The sequence below is a fragment of the Argiope bruennichi genome, chromosome 4, assembly GCF_947563725.1.
Source record: "Argiope bruennichi chromosome 4, qqArgBrue1.1, whole genome shotgun sequence".
Classification (NCBI taxonomy): Eukaryota; Metazoa; Arthropoda; class Arachnida; order Araneae; family Araneidae; genus Argiope; species Argiope bruennichi.
Window position 1 is genome coordinate 10,170,278 of NC_079154.1, and position 15,748 is coordinate 10,186,025.

At 30.2% G+C, this 15,748-nt stretch overlaps 1 long non-coding RNA gene across 1 annotated transcript in view; it reads right to left on the minus strand.

Annotated features, from left to right (window-relative positions):
* LOC129966929 (uncharacterized) overlaps positions 1-15,748 on the minus strand; it is a 139,510-nt gene that overhangs the window by 103,513 nt on the left and 20,249 nt on the right. The window contains exon 2 of the long non-coding RNA XR_008784316.1: positions 5,465-5,533. This is a non-coding gene — a long non-coding RNA (uncharacterized LOC129966929). The remainder of the gene's footprint in view (positions 1-5,464; positions 5,534-15,748) is intronic.

Genomic DNA, 15,748 nt, shown 5'->3' on the forward strand with positions numbered 1-15,748 from the left:
CGATGGTGAATTGAGTCATGAACCTGAGTCGAAGAGTAGTCGGAATCGACAGAAAGAACTGTCCTTCCACAGATTAGCGGAACAGCGACGGAGTCAAGTGAGGGCTGAATTAAGTTGTGCGCTACGGTCTGCCTTAGAGTCTGTTGTGTGCTGTTGTCTGCACGTCTCGGCTGAAGATAATTGTGTGCTGTATATAGTTGTCGTCTTTGTGTTGTCCTATGTGTCTTCGTGTAAATAAACGTCGTTGTTTCATTTTCTACTGCCGCCTGGTGATTGAGCGTTCTCCACACCATATAACTCCCACTATCCAAACGAAACCCCGGAAATTTCGTAACAATATAAATACACATCCAGAATAATGATGTCATGTCACAACTTTAGAAAGAATAAGCTCACCATATTTCATCTTCAAATCCATTCTCTTCCGCTGACTACCCAAAGTGTTATTTTGACTGTTCCACGTTCCTGGGGGATGAGTATTTAAATGATGTACCAAATAAAAAAATGTGCCAATGAGCCAAATTGAAAATGAAGAAGATTTCTAACTATCCAAACATTAAGTATCCGAAATGATTTGAGAAAACAGAGTAAAAAAGGAGCATAAAATCAAATATTTTCCAGAATAATTAGATCAGAATAAAAAGAAATAGTAAAATCAATGAAGCAACTAACTGACTGAGATATATTCAAACGGTGATATTTTAAAGTAGTGAGTAAATATACAAAGGGTAAAACAATTTTCTTTTTGTAATTGCCAAATTAATTCGTAAAACAATATTCTTTTTGTTATCATTTAGTTAATTCATAAAACAATATTGTTATTATTATCGTTAAATTAATTCGTGAAACAATAATATTTTTGTTATCGTTAAATTAATGCTCAAAATATTTTTTCTATCATTAAAGTCATTCGCAAAACATTATTCTTTTTGTTATCATTCAATTAATTCGCAAAACAATATTGTTCTTGTTGTCGTTAAATTAATTCGCAAAACAGTATTCCTTTTGTTATCGTTGAAGTAATTCGTAAAACAATATTGTTTTTGTTAACATTAAATTAATTACTTCTAAACAAATTTCTATATTTCTCCCGCAAAAAAATTTCATGCTCACCAACTTTACAATTATCTGGATATTTAATTATCGAGATTGAATATAGCCCTAAACATTCCGGATAATTAGCAACTCTACTGTAACACTGTGTAACTAGAAAACATTGAGCCAAAAGTTTTCACATTCAAGAATTTGAATTTTTACTTTTTTTTTCTCTTAAAGATCAACAGATACAAATGAAAATTTGCGCTGTTATGGGAATAAAAGTTGTCAAATTTGATGAAAATTGTCAGTTTGTAATAAACAGTTATTTGAAAGAGTAAAATATCGACGAGATGTAAGTAATTTCAAAAACACATCATCTTCTTAAAAATTTATATTTTTGCCTTGTTATACTATCAGGATAAATTGTTCATATCCAAACAATAACTAGAAAACGACATATTATTTTTCAACAAAATATTTTATGAGACTAGAGTCATCCTGATTATATTGAACCGTGAAGGAATAAAACAAAATGCTCTTGTGAACGAATCTGGAATACTACTATGGTTCTGATCCGTTTCTTTCAACATAAGCTTCAGTGACTTTTTTTTAGATCAGATCACGTTTTGAAAGCTTGCTGACATTGTAACTTAACGTCAATTAAAAAATATTAGCACTTATCTCTGCTAATAATTAAAATAAATGTATGAATGAATGACTGAGTTTGTGTGATGTCACTCTACAAACCAAACCGTTTGACCTATTGAGTTACTAAACTAAATCGGTCGTTAAAGAAAAAGGAGTACTTTCGTAACTTTGTTATTTATTATCACATCTTCACAAAACTGGTATTGATTGCTTAAAGCAACAGATTTGTTGAGATAGGCAAACTGACTAACAGAATTAACTTTGTTAATTATTTATTGTACCAACATTTTTAAATAATATAAATAGAGATTTTTCAATAATGATTTTCAATAGAGATTTTTCAATTCAATAATAATATGTAATTAATTTCATTCCGATGTACACAGTAGTTTTTATGATATACTTAATTTTGTGTGCTAAAAAATCCTCCCAAAAAGGGCCAACCACCGGGGACCATATATTAAATAAATCTCAATTTTCTAATAGCAAATAAAGTTCTTCTCTCTTTTTTATTCACGGGAATTTCGGAATAATAAACAACACGATTCATATTTATTTATTTCAGAATTTTAGCAATTTATCTTTTACCTGGGTGTTCACACTACTAGTAAGATTTGGGAAAAATTATTCTCTTTAAATAATTCACCAATGAAATGACTATTTGATTTTTTTAAAAATTCTAACGATAGGTCATGCTCATAAGAACCGCAAAACCAAGTAATTTTTTAATTGTTATTTTCCTTTTATTGCTATGGCAACAGAATTATAAATTGTCATTTATTTTCTAGAAAGCTGATAACATGTCGACCCGCTTATTAAAAATGCTATAGATATTTTCAGATATAAAAAAATCAACAATAGCAGGTCTAGTAAAATTTTTATGTAAAATATTCAGAATATTTATTTTCTGTCCACGACAGTTGGTAAAAAAATAGAAAATTTCCTAATAACAGATAAAGCAAAAACAATAAAAAAGACAAATCGGAAACAAATTACAAAGCGATTTGTAAATTTAAAGAACACGCTTTTAAATATTTCAATGGTCCTTATCAGCTTCACTTTTAGTGCTTTTGAATTTTAAAAAAAATTTCCTTAAAGAAAGTTTAAATTACAAACCATTCCTTAAAGGAAGAGAGAGATACCTGAAAATATTTCAATAACTTTTCCGTTAAGGCAGGTAAATCATTGATTTTCATTCATCTTTTGATACAAGAATAAGATGTTGACCTGCTAAAGCAAATTTATTTTCATAAATAAATAATTAAATAACGAATGGTGTAACTAAACTGATTTATAAAATGTTCAATTTATTTATTTTCCTTCATCAACAATTGTAGGGAACAGAAAATACTCTGATGGCAAGTTGAAGACAGAAGCCTGGAAACACATTTCAAGACAATTTGTAACTTTAAAGAACATGTTTTTAAATGTTCTAAAGGTCCTTACGAACTTCTCTGACCTTATTTCCAATACAAAAGCATCGTGGACCTCTATCCTCTGGCAATCCATCAAGCTGCTGTAGTTTACCGAACTCGATTCTTTCCTCTCTCCCCAATTTATGTGCCGATGTTTCCCAAAATGGCAAGAGAAAGAAGATTCAACTTGACATGTCTATTACATGCGGATGGAAGTTCAGCAAACTCTGCTGGGACGTTTGTGGAATTTCAGTCATGATCGTAAAATCCTCAATGAGAAGCTCGTTGCTTTAGCAATTATTTTCGTAGGACCAAAGTTTGCAGAAGGTTAAATGTTTTTTTTTGTTAGTAAATTTTGCATGATTGTCAAAATCGAATTTTGAGACCAATCATATTCCTCACTTCTAGATGGTATATAATTTATTTAGTTATTTGTTCCCGATGACAAGAAAATATTTTTACATTTTCAAAAATAAATTATCTTGATTGATTGATAGCTTTTAAATTTTAATTGTATAAATGAGAATCTGCAACAGAAATAAAATGATGCTACTCATTGAGTACTAATAACTGAATCGAAACAAATAATACTAATAACTCAACTAATTAATACTAACTATAAAAATATATTTAGAATAATATCACACTAATGAAAGGGTACATTTAAAAATATTTCTTTCTTATTTTTAATTTTTAGTCTTAGAAACATTTAATAATTCATTATCAAAAATATTTCAAAGAGAAATGATAAATAATTACATTATCAGTAACTGTTTTTACTATTATGGGGGAAAGGGTTGTACCATCTCAATGGATGATTTCAGCATTAGTTTATATATCATACTGTTTTGATATCTTTACTATTCTCTTTTTAACATTGAAAAATAGGAAATTCAAAATGTATACGCTTTGAGCAAGAACGATTCTTCATATTTAGCAAGGGGAATAAACACTTACTAGCAGCCTATGGCAACCAGCTTATTCACCCAGATTCTTTTGATTTTTAGGTTGTTAAGTATTAAAGTGAAATGCATATATTTTTTTAATTACCCTTGTTATTTGACAAGACCGAAAAAATGAATTTAATTAAATAAGTCAAAACAAATTATAAGACGTGTCACTTAAATAAGGGCATATATTACTAAAAAAAAGCGAAAGCAAAAATACCACTTCGAAATAATTGTCCATAGGCAATTTTAAAAAAATCAATTTTAACATTGGCAAAAAACGCACAAATGAATGTTTCGATGGATGAGTTTGTGTTATAACCTTAAAAAATTGTCATAATTTGAGTATTACATTAAAACATATTAAAAATAAAGAAAACAATATACAGAAATGAAATTGATATCATTAGAAAAGGCAATGTTTTGAATTTAAAGATAATGCAAAAACCAATTTTATGAGATAATACTTTTGGTAGATAAGGTAATCCATTTCCGTTAGTAATGCATCTGCCATAGGTTAAACTGTAAAGCTTATTTTCAATAAGCTTTATTGATGCATATTTTTTTCCCATTTTTTTTTTTTTTTGCATCTCATTTCCTCTGATCGAATCGAGTTTTTGATTAAATTTATCCAAAGAATTTTAATAATACTTTCAAGCTACATTCATTGACGAAGCATTGAATTAAACCCAGCTGTAAAAGCGTTCATTGAAAAAGTTTGAAACCTTCGTATAGTGATTTGTTTACATTTGACTGTTGATAAGTAATAAGAGTCATTTCTTTGCCACTTTATGTATTTATTCAATATATTTTACATATATATGTAGTGATATCTCTTAACCTAATTTAAATCTGGACTAATTTCCTAATTTTTATATTAATTTAACTATATTGACTTCATTCTAAAATGTTCTCTTATTTCTTTTTCCAATTGGCACTTTTGGATTGAATTGATTCTGCACATGCTTTGAAAACCTGCTGAGTGAAGCCTTTTGGTAACTTTAAAACATTCTTTTAAATATACATAACTTTCCCTTTCCTAATACTACATGTGTCAAAGATATACCTATCAAAATCTTATAGTAAAATTATTGAAGGGAAAATTTTTGGCCTCATTTGCTCCTGTGTCATGATGTAGACTGAAGCATTTCTCACTGCTTATTCTTTGTACGAAAATTATGCCTCCCTTGGTGAAATAAATCGAAGTTTTAAAATTTCCATAAGTTTCTTTTATTTGGCCACGCAATTGCTAATATATATTATATATTAAACTTTCATTAAGAGAGTTTTCTGATTTATGTTAAATTATAGATTACATTGAATATCATTCCATAGTTTTTTTTACCAGGATTCCCATATTATTCTGCCCCTTTACATACATTTCAGGAAACTTAAAAAAAAAATATAGTGACTTACGAAGTTTTGAATAGCACGAAGTTTTCTCTTTTCATGGTCTGCTTGTCAGTTCCTTAAACATGCAGATCTCTGTAGAGAATAGAAAAATAGCTTTTTTTATTTGACGCATAGCAATGAGTTATGCGTTGTTCACGCATTTATGGAACACAATGTAGTTTTTATACATTAGTTTTGCATGAGTTACCAAAAAGAATACAATTTCATTATTTGTTGAACGTACTATTATTTGAGATAAAAAAGTTGTAGTACTAAAGACTCATTTGATTGAGAATATTTTTTTTAATAAAATTATTATGCATTCTTCAGAAATTCTTAATACTACTCTAATTTTTTAATAGTAATTGCATATAAACAATATCACGTATCCGGAACTTTTCGTCTAAGATTCGAAAAAAGTTTAACTCATTGTACATTGATTAATTGTTTGAAGGACATACGTCAGATGCGAGGGCAAAATGCATGTTTCATATCTCAGTATAGATTAATATTCTAAACAATCTATACAAGCTTTTTCAAGCGGGATTAACAGATGGTTAACCGTGCTTAATGGAGTTTGAAGAGGACCTGACGGATCTTGGGGGTTTTTCAGGAAAGTCTGTAATTAACTTTTAAGCAGATATAGAGGGCGTCGAGCTTTTACTGAACTGAAACTTCGTCAAGAAAAAGATTTCTTTTGTTAGTTTCTGTTTTCCAAAAACACTTTTTGAGGGATGAATGCACGTGCTTAACAAGTCAAGGTCACTTGCTTAATGACCTTGACTTGTTTTATTATTTGTACTTGGAGGGAAACTATGGTTTTATATTAATATACTGGAACAGAACCGATCTGAAAAAGGGTTATGGTTGATCATTCCAATGTGCGTTAACAAAATTAATAATAAAAATACGAATATAGAAGACACCTACTAAAATCCTTTTAACTAATGCTTTTTAGCTTCGAAACAAAAGTAGGTATACTGATGCAAGTGTTATATTGTTTATTCATGGATTCGGAAACCTCCCGTGCTTTCACGCGTGCGTTAAGAGTCGCAGAAAAAAAAAAGAGTGAATGGAAAGATGAAAATAGATGCTTACATTTAACAATAGAGTGAATTCAAATTATTCATGAAGTTAGAAGGGGTAATAATAGTTCATTTTTTACTCATTACCCCTTTGCGAATTCAATTGTTGAAAAAAAGTGCTAGTCTTGGGATCTTGAAACGAATAGTAGTGAAATGACGACGTGATGCGCCTTATTACAGCATCACCTAGCGGTAGAATTCTGATCTTACATTTTTGTTTCGAAAGCGCTTGATATACGGGGAAAAACTCCATTATAAAAATTTACAACATCATTGCGTTAGTATGAAAATATATCTTGGATAAATTAATGATGAAAAGATAATCACACTGATGGAAGGTACTTTCAGCAAGAATAATAAATGAATCATAACAAGTAAGCCTCCCTCCCTTAGTTTCTGAAGTCACAATACCATACAAATGTCCTTTGATATAGGCAAAAAATGTTTTTTCTGCCCCATGTTGTCTTATTGCAGCATATTTCCACTTTACTGTACTTAAAGATGCATTGAGTTTCCTCTTTGAAATGCTTCATAAATATAAATTATATTAAATCTTATATCTTTAAACGAGCAATTATTGTATATATTACATTTTTCTAGGAAACAGCTATAAAATTTTTTTATAACTAATTATTAGGACCTTTTTCTATCTGCTGTCATGTTGACAATGTCATATAGCGCCATCTCGGACTCAATTTCTCCATGGTAAAACTGAGCGTAAATTTAAAAGATATATGTAATGATAGATAAACTGAAAAATGAATACGGTAACATATCAGATTGTTTCGAATAACATATTAAACCAAGTGCATGCATGATTTCTTTATTTAAATGATCCATTCATATGTAGGTAAGAGTGAAAAATATTTATATGTAATCAGTATGTGATTCGTATCTAAATATTTTTTCCGAAAATACACAACTTTACAAAAAACTTCTGAGTTAAGCTTGGTCTTCCTAGTACTTATATAATAATATATTATACGTGTAGATTTGATGTGTGATAACTTTTGCTATAAATATTTTTAATGCTATAACAACCTTAAAAGTAATTAAAACCAATTTTCCGATAATGAAAAAAAGTAAAAATAATTTTGTCTTCAGCAGTGATCAGTCTATTAGCTAGTACTAAATAATGAACATTTTCATACATTAAACAATTCCAAAATTAGTAACAACATCTTTCAGTGTCATGATATTGATTAACAGCAATTTATCTGTAACCCATTAGAAATCGCCATTGAGACGGAAAAAGAAATGTTTAAGGGCATACGTTCAATCAAAATGCAAAAATGTTTCACGAAATATTCATTACCAGTAAACAAATTTCTTGAACTTTTTACCTTTTCACATCAAAGATTGGTTTTTATGACTTCTGTGGTATTTATCAACATATTCGTAGCATTTCAGTTGTCGGACATAATGAGATAGAAATCATGATATCACGTGTTTCTAATTCCAGTTGCCAATGGTAGATTTCAAAACTTTCTTACATTACAATGCAATCATCTCTCCGTCAATAAGCATCGGCTTCAGATACAAGCATCTGACAAAAAACAAGTTCAATTACATGACATGTGGTTGTTCAACAGTTAATGTAATGTAATGGATTAGCTGTTATATTTCACTCGCACTTCTGTTGAAAATCGTGTGCATTCTAGCACGACCCTCAAAACGTGACCCAAGAAGCATAACTCTTAATTAACTTCAAAATGACATGCGGATCAATCAAATCAAATCAAGTTCATGGGTTATAACTATTATTATCGATTCATTATTACATGTATATGCAATCTTATTTTTTATCATTTTTGAAAATAAGATGTCACTGTTTTTCTTTCTATTTTTTAAATTCTTGAAACGTGAAATTTCGAGTCAATGAAATCGGGCAGCCTGTAGAAAGTTTCTGCAGCTGATTTTCAGATTAACTGACATCATATTCATCACGTAGCAACATTTTGTTGTTTTGCAAATTGTGCCATCTATAGTATACTTAGAAACGCGAAATCCCGAATCATCGTAAATGGGCGTTTGAAAGAGTTCATAAAAATCTTGTTTGTGTGAAGCGGACGATTTTCTAATCATCTGAAAGTCACGCTCATCGTGCAAGATTATATTGTTAATTTATAAACTGAATGGAAAGTAATTCTATCAACAAATGCATTATTCGTAGTTAGAGAAAGATCGCACACAGTGGCTAAACCGAATTTTGCAAATCATCTCGCACTCTACATAGGATTGATACATAGTTTTGTAAAATTTGATGTTTCAAGTCTGTCCTTTGAAAATCTGAGAATTTAAATTTGTTTTTTTTTTTTCTAATTTTGAATTCCATGTTAACAAAAAAGTCCTTCCCCCCAAAAAATCACATATGAATATCTTTCTCGCTTTATATGTCAAAATGAAACCAGCGTAAAAAAAGCGAGAACGATTGCAATAATTTTCGATGTACCCTTATCATAAAGAATATATAACTGATAAATACATAAAATAAATTAATAAGTAATCAAATAAGAATGAAATAAACATGAAGTGAATTAAGGTATTTTGTATGGTTTCAAATTCGTATTCATCATTTTTAAATTCAAAAAAAAAATTAAATTTCATATTAGCTTGTATTTTTTGCTTATTATTTTTTTCTTTTTCTGATGTTTAGGATTTTGAGGAACAAGGAGAAACATAAGTGAAGTCATATATAAAATTAACTCATATTCTTCTAGTTTCTAGAAATTTTACCATTAAAAGATTTATAAAACCATTGTGGCATAAAATAGTTAATTTTTAAAAAAATATATTTTTATTTCAATTTCTAATAATTTACCATGAATATATGCAACGCATTTTTAAATATATATATATATATATGTGTGTGTGTGTGTGTGTGTGTGTGTGTGTGTGTGTGTGTGTGTGTGTGTGTGTAACGCATTTCAAATATTTAGCGAAAAGAGTTCCTGCAAATCAAGCAAAAAGTTTCAGAAATTGTTTGAAATTTAAAAATTAAAAAAAAAAACACTGAAGTTCTTGTGGGATGATAGAATATGCACAATGAATACGTATGAGCTCTTTAGCAAAGTTTGGAAATATAATCCCAAGGTAATAAAAAGTAATATGAAGTAATTGGGAATACGTTGTAGCCCATTTAAAATACATTGCAGGTTATTAAACTCTAAAAGTATATTATTTTTTTCTTCATAAAATATGCATTGAAGCTTTATCTCTGTTTTGTTATGTATTCATATAACGTATGTGTTAGAGTGGTGAATTAGTAAATATATTATGGATAGCTGCACTTTTAAAATATATCGTAATAAATTTTTATTTCAAAATTTTTAAAATTTGAATGAATGAAAAAGTCATAATTTTCATTTTAATATTGCTTTGGAAAATGTTTAAATTTTGTTTTAGCTAGCGACAAAATTACATTATAAGACTTTGATGCAGATATCGTCTTAATTCAAATGAAAAGAAAATTTCAGAGCTATTCGCAAATTAATTTCTAAGACTAGACATGAGATCATATAAATTCATGATAGTGTTTCTTTGTAATCGAGATTCTGACTATGAACAGCATTGTTGCTACCGAAGATGATAACTGCATGTGAAAAAAATACAGAATCGGAATAAAAAATCGCTTTTAAAACCGTTTTGAATATTATTTATTTCTTACATTCGAAAATGTTGTTTTGAATACAGAATTTATTACAAAATAGTTCCGTTTCATAGTAGAAAATAGATATCGTATGTTCGCTTGTTAAATTAATCGAATTGGTTTATAACGTCGAATTTTGATTGTGAGATAAAAAATGGCTCCAGAGAATAAGCAATGGTAAGATAAACCGATGATTAGAACAAAAGAAATACATAATAATTTAAATTTCTGAAACTATTAAAACAAAAATTCTTGAAATGCAATTAAATATTTGTGACTTATGATCTTTTATCTAATATAAAATCTACGGATTAACACAATCTATTTTTATAAGTGATATAAAAATGAATTCGAAATTCAATGGTGTCGAATTTAACGTATTGCATACTAAATTACCAATAGAGAATACTTAATTATCATTAAAAACCCGCGCAATTTAATAAAGACAGTAAAAGATATGGGAATCAATAGGAAATTCATATCTTCATCTGAATATTTTAAGAGGAATTTCACGATTTTCTTTAAAGAGTAGAATCGTATTTAATAACCTTAAAAAGTTTGCATAAGATGCCTTTTTTTTTACTTTCTTGCCAACGAAAGAGAATTCTAAATAATTCAATAACTCGGCGAAATGTTAGAAAATGTGTCAAAAAATTCGTAATTTTGAGATATCGATGTTTCAGACCACCCTGAGTTCAAAAAAAGAATTTTTGGCATTATGCCTGTCTGTCTAAATGTGAGCACTATAATTCAAGAACACTTTGAAAAGATGAAGTCTAGTATATACACTTACGATCAAAGTTGAAGATTTTTTCCAAATTTTGAACGAAATCCATTCGAAGGAATTCAGTCTGTCCATTCGAGTACAAATGAACTCGACACCTACAGAATGTAAAAAGTAAGAGGACAAAATTTGATACACAGGTTTAACATCTAAAATGCCAATAACATTAAATCAATGAAATTCGGTATATAATGTGACTACAACGGTAGCGCAATAACACATTTTGGTCTCAACTGGTCGGTAAAAAAGCTTCCAAAATACGTAGTCGTATAATAGCTAAAATTCTAGATTCCTGTCACGGATCTGTATTTTGTAATTATTGTTCACCAATGCTATGAAAGGCATCCACGGCCTTGAAAAAGGTTCACAATTTTTTCCAGGGTGAGGAGGGTGAGATTTGTATAGGAGAATATGTGAGTAAGATCGGGAAGATAACACCTTTTGGTAAATTTTAGCATTTGGCAACACAATAAAGTTTTCGAAATATTAATTATCTTAGAGTCGTAGACATTTAGATTGTTTTTAATGGCCTCTGACGACATACGCTGCCATTCTCCTTTATCTGGCGGTATTAAAATACGTACTCAGGAAAATAGTAATAATAAAAGGTTAAAAAACTTTTAAAATGAGGGAATCTTTTTTTCCTTTTCATTCAAAATTCAATAAAAACAGGGCTTGTTTACTAGAAATTTGCTTATGCCATCAGCTTTCTACGTGATATAACTGCATATTCAAATATACCAACACTAAACCAGTCATAATGACTTCCCCAAACTTTTCTCTCATATTCTTTATTAAAGTTGTCATCCCCTTCTTTTTCTGCATGAAATTTAGGATCCACAGTTTGACCATGAAAGCCAATTTGATTTTTAGAATCCGTCACATGAGCGCCAAGAAATTGCGCTCATGTGACGGATGAGCGCAATTTCTTGGTGAAATTGTGAATTCTGAAATGGCGAACGAACATCAGGATATTGTGAACTGCAAGTTGCGCTTCGGATGAAGGTGACGCAACCAGGATGCGCTATTATCTCATCCGGGTACTTTAGACTGAATGGCGATGCATGCATTTTCACACAATCTTTCGCCCTTCGTTGCGAACCGTTACACACGGGTATACATTTAGTCAAAATACAGGTTGGTGACCTTTAAAATTGTCAAGATTATATATTTTTAATAAATTTATTATTCGCTCATTTTTCTGTGTGATTGAATAGCAATTTTTCTAATAATTCTCAATAATTTTTAATTAGCCACTTAATAATAATGGGGACTCAATATCGGACAAGTTTAATCTTTTCCATTTTTAAAGCACTCATGATCTTATTTTATAATTTAAATAAATCTTTGGACATAGAATGTTTATCATTTGTATCATTTTTCCAGATGTCATCACTGCTCCTAACACTTGCATTTTATTATATTTTCGGAAAATTCAAATTTAGCTCTTAAGTATGGTTAAAAAAAAACTGCTGCGTTTATTCAAAAAAGAATAAAAAAACAATGAAAAATAACGTTTTCCCGGAGCTGTTGCCATTTATTACTGCAATATTATTCAACATTATGATGAAAGAAACAAAGAAAGGTCGCTGTAAAAAAAATATTCGGCATTCCACTTTCAATTCCAATGCTGAAGCAGATGTTCCGCAACCTTGTCATTGACTGTGACCATGCCGTTCAGCATTTGTAGTTTTGCAGATGTAGCTTAGCTTTGATTAATTAAGCTACAATAACGTCCCAGTTTGGTGCTAAGAGAGAATGTTTTCAAGGACTTCGCAATTTTGAATCGTGCGCCGATTAAATATCGGCACCTGGTGTTAGCAAAACTTTAAACAAAAAGCATCACATTAACGGAAAATCGTTTGACCTTAATACTTTCCTGCCGTATTTCGAACGTGATTCGATTCATCTCTGTAATGAGATGACCGCTTCTTTGCTGTTATCTGTTGATGAGATGGAATCAATTGATTGGCTACAAGGTGTCACGAGGCAGTCAACGTTCTAATCCTATGACTGAGGAGCTTTTGAAAACCAATAGATGCTACATTTGATAACGCTAAAATGATTTTGATAACGCTAAATGATTAGTTTTGATTATATTGTATCGAATAATTGTACGATATAATTTAACTCGGGAAGGAAATCGCGAGATTCAATAAAAAGAGTCTGAACTTCTTTCCAACCCGCAGAAATCGTAGTATAAATAATTAGAGGGTTAATGAACTTAACCTATACTGTACCTATGCCGGCATTCGACTGAAGTAGATCTTATGTAATCAGTTTTCCAATTCCGTAATAATACTTCAATTCAATTCAAGATTATTGATCCGAGTTTTTGATAGAAGATATTTTAATTCGTAAGTGTGGTTTCTAAAAAGTAAGCTTAGTGATATATTTTTAACAATTTTTCAAGCAATTTCCAATAGATTTAATAAATAATATGTCCTTTAAAATTATTAATTAATTAATTAATAATTAATTATTAATTTCACATTTTTTTCTCTCGTGTATTATTTTTATAAATTTAAATTAAATCATAATTAATTTCCTAATTTTTATCAATTTAACCCATATTAACTTCATTCTGAAATGGTTTCTTATTTCCTTATCCAATTCCATCTTTTTTTAAAAATTAATGCTACAGAAACCTGTAAAACTGCTTTAATCAGCATTTTCACACGAGTGAAAGGGATAAAAAGCTGTCATTCTAAGCAAATTCTTTTAGAAGATACCTACAATTCCCTTTCCTAAATCGACACGTGTAAAGAAATCCCTATCAGAATCTCATAGTATATAATCGCTGGAGAAAAATATTTCTGTCTCTTTCGTTCTTCTGATATTGTATTGTTTGTGAATGAACATCCGTTTCGTCATCGCTTCTTGTTTGTACATAAATTATGCCTCCGGAGTGGAATAAATCAGGTTTTAAAATTTCAAAGTGTCTTTTCTTTTCGACTACGAAACTGCTTAAAAATATGTCCTTTACATTATATATCAGATTTGTCAACAAAAAAAATGTTGATGTTCCACTTTTAAGATCTCTTAATATTGAAAAACTAATTTCTGAAATTATGTTCTTCTGTCATAGAATCATTTCTAAATGTTGAACGCAATTTGTCAATTTATGTCTGTCTAGCTTTCTGTCAGTGTATGTTTTAACAGGATAATTCTAAAACGCTATGAGCTTGATGGATAAAATTTAGTTTACAGTTATATCATCTAAGATGTTGTCATAATCAAAGATAGTTATTAAATGGTCGATCCTATGCTGGTGTATATATTCGTGCGTTTGCGAGTCCAATAGCTTTTACACACACACACACACACACACACACACACACACACACACACACACACACACACACACACACACACACACACACACACACACACTTACACTAGAGAAACGAAGTTGTAGTTTTTTAATACTTTTTTGTACAAAAATTACAAATCTTAAATTTTATATCAAATCTGTCATTGAATAGACAGTCTCTGTACAATGATAGTCCGTCAAGTACGACTACTCTTTTATACTAGTTCAAGTGCATGATACTCTGTCCGCATACTTGAAGACAATTACCGGAAAACGCAATGAAATGCTATAAATTTAGCACGAGATTTTGATATTAGTATCGTAAATCTGTTGAAATCTTTCTATAGGCAGAGACATTACTCAGAAATGCATATTCTATTTTTTGTTCAATATGACGGAGCTAAACACAAAATATGCCGTATTGTGAAAATATATGATAAAGTGAAGGGGAAAACACTCTGGGTGGAAATTTATATACAAGACAGGTCTCACTGTTAATTCAATAACATATATGGAGAATTTCTTAAAGCATTTTAGAATTATGTATTTTTTTTTCTTATTAGAACAAGTTGAAGAATAGAGGTCTGTCTACCCTTTGGTAGATAACATTGTCCTATAATATCTACATATTCTGTTCTTTAAAGTAGAACATTTTCTTAAAATGTACAAAAACCTGTTTAAAAAAACGAGAAGACCATCCGCAACTTTTCACATGCATCGCACCGAGAAATAAACATTCCCAGACGTTTTAAGATGGCGTCTAACCGATGGAGGGAAAAATAGAGCTCATTTTGCCGTAAATCAAAATTTGAGCTCCACGTAATAAATAACTTGTGCGAAGCAACTTTATATACCGAGATGGGGCGCCCCTTTGTTTCCTATAACAAGACACGCAAACGCGTCGTAAAATTGCGTTTCCATATTTATGGAAAAGTTGTTCATCGTAATCGAATCGTGCACTGGACGCTCAATTGAAGGGCTGCTTGAAAAATAACACGTGCGCCCCATTCCTGGTTGCCTATTTAAGTGGCAGAGAGAAACCAAAGTACCGTGGCAGATTGGCGGAATTTTTAGGACGGTTCTTCTCCAATGAAGTATCGCATCGAACAAGTTTTTGAATTTTGTTTCGGATTTGATTTTCCACCGCATGTGGTTTTGGAGGAGGAGATTTGTTGGATCCGTCTGGCGATGTTTCGATTCGAATGTGGATCCAGAATTGATGGTATTATGGAATTAATGTTTTTCGATTTGTCATGAACTCGTAGAAGAAGAATTTTGGATATAGTATAAGGATTCTGAGAGTATTTTAATGATGTTATCTAAATCCCATTATATAACCTTCATCATTATTGCCGATGGTTTCTGGACTGAAAATTTGTGTGCATATCTTCTAACACAAAGGGAAGTGGGGGAAAATGATATATAAAAATTACTGTACAGAAAGTTTCGAAACGATGACATTTAAGTTATAAATTGT